This window comes from Pinus tabuliformis, chromosome 1_2 (assembly GCF_031772625.1).
Source record: "Pinus tabuliformis cultivar Carrire ecotype Pingquan chromosome 1_2, CPIR1, whole genome shotgun sequence".
NCBI lineage: Eukaryota > Viridiplantae > Streptophyta > Pinopsida > Pinales > Pinaceae > Pinus > Pinus tabuliformis.
In genome coordinates, this window is record NC_142298.1 from 750,336,189 (window position 1) to 750,338,582 (window position 2,394).

Sequence of the window (2,394 nt, forward strand, 5' to 3'; positions counted from 1 at the left end):
GGAAATCGAGGGTAGACTACCACATGTTACCTCTCATCCCAAAGCAATGGAATACAAGGATAATGAATTGTCATGGAACACACATCCCATCCCTATCACCCTATCCAGAAAGATGTTCATTAAGTACTTTATTATATTACTTTGCATATACAATTTTAATTTATCTATATTCATGTAATGAGCTCAAAGAATTGAATTTTGAGAATTATATGGAAAATGGATAAATGTTTTTATCGTCACATAAATACTTTTTTTTCCAAGGAAAATATCTATGTAGATCTTCTCGAAGGGATCACATCTCATCAGCTTATTAGCAGAGCCTGACCCTGAGGGCGTCGAGGAGAATTGACCTTGTGAGCTCTCATTAACAATGTACTTTAGTGATGGGAACTTGACCAATTGAGCTAACCCTTGAGGCTAAAAACTTGTGTTAAGATCCACCCCGGTGAGGGGATGGAAAGCCTTAACCGCATGTCATAAGAAAGTTCGAAGATTGTTCTAGTCCTTCTTGAGGGAGATGCCAACCATCTTTGCTTTCTATGAACATACATCTTCATATAAATACTTAGTATCAAAGTTGTGATGCATTTAAAATTTAAAGTTTAAATTATCAAAGTTGTGATGCATTTAAAAATTAAAGTTTCATAAATTTGAAATGTTTATTTATTGTGATATTTATTTATTTATTATTATTATTTTTTTCCGCATTTCCTTAAAAATTCAAATCATCAATATACATCAGTCATTTGTCCATGTTTTTCAAAAATCAATGAAGGCGGTCTAAATCTACCTCTAGGGAAACCAACTATATTGACCGCCTTCTTGAAATAAGTCATACCAATAAGATTAACTGAAATTCAAACAACCTATCATCTAAAACAATAAAAATGATAACATCTAAGAAGATCATCAGTACTCAAGAATCCTAAGAGGTCACATGTGGAGGATATTTCACATTGGAATTGGGTGGAGTTGGAGGCTTAAGCTCGCATTGAAGTGGCTCTCAAGGTGAGCTAGTTAAGTGTCCAAACCTTCCAAGAAAGAGCGTTGAAATCTTTGATCACGCTTTATTTCATTCAGAGCAGTAAAGATATCATATTATAGCTCTTGATTTTTTGTTAATACTCTTCCAAGAAGAGTTTTAAGTTGCTAGAGAAGAGTTATTGAGTTAATATATTGTTTTCGTCTTCCCCTAGTATGACTAGGGTCGAGAACCTAGTGGGAAACATCCTAAAAAATATTTGAATTTGAAAAAACCAGACATTCATCAACAGGTGGAGTCTCAAGGCACTTAATCTTTTCTCGAATGTTAGGAGGAGCAACAACGTAATAAATTTCTGCAGTTTCATGCACCTGGGCTTGGGCACGATTTATATTTGGAGGAGCATGGCCACCCCACTCGCCTTGGTGGCTACATATGTGTTGTTGAGGTTGGGTGCTCATGTTGTGCAAACACCAGGAGAGTAATACAATAGCAAAAGAACTAGAGGAGGTCAAGCAAATGAAAAAATAAAGTTGAGGCTTATACATGTAGCAAAAGGGAGCAGGTATGCAGAGAGAAGGACAACATATGGAGCTAGAGAGAAGAAGAAATATACCCGACCCATAATTCAAGATGAGTAAATCCTTCCTCCCTTCTTGACCTCTGAGACTAACAATGTAAACTTTGAAACGGGAACTATAAACTCAAAACGGGAACTCTGGCCAAAAAACCCCAAAAAAACATCAAAAACAGTGCTAAAAACGAAAAGTGTGTATACTGGAACGATGTTTTTATTTTTTAGGCGTTAATTTTGAACATGTTTTAAAAATGGCAGTAACTACGAACTTTACTATGAAATTTTCGTGCAAAATATAGCTTCAAAATGAAAGTGATGATACTGGAATAATGATTTTTTTTTTTAGGGTCAATTTCCAACATTTTTAAAAAATGCTAATAAAACCAAATTTTTATGTGTCAAACAAAGTTGTTTATGAGGAAAAAAAACACATTAATGTTTTTGGTAGAATATCATTTTTATTTCCTAAGTATAAATTTAACATGTTTTCAACCATAACATGCTAGGGTGGGCGCCACAGCCCGACTCGTCCCCTACCTCTAACCCCCCTCTCGACACCCTCACTACCTTCACCCACAACCCGCACCCCTGCCCCCTTTAATCCCTACCAACCCAACCCAACGCCCGCCCGAGCGCCCTCACCCTTCCCCCTGCCCGGCCCGGGCGCCCTCTCAACCCCCGCCCCCCCCAACCCTCCCAACCCCCCCCGCCGGCCGGGGCGCCTTGCAACCCTCCCCGCCCGGGCGCCCACACAACCCCCCGTGCCCAAACCCTCTCAACGCCCCCCTCCCCTGGCTCGGGCGCCCTCACCCGCCCCCAGAACCAACCCCCCACC

General features: G+C 39.7%; 1 non-coding gene across 1 annotated transcript; it reads right to left on the bottom strand.

The window, feature by feature from the left end:
* Positions 1 to 419: 419 nt before the first annotated feature.
* Positions 420 to 547, bottom strand: LOC149207950 (U6atac minor spliceosomal RNA). The gene has a single exon (XR_016253177.1). It is a non-coding gene; the product is annotated as a U6atac minor spliceosomal RNA (small nuclear RNA).
* Positions 548 to 2,394: the final 1,847 nt, after the last annotated feature.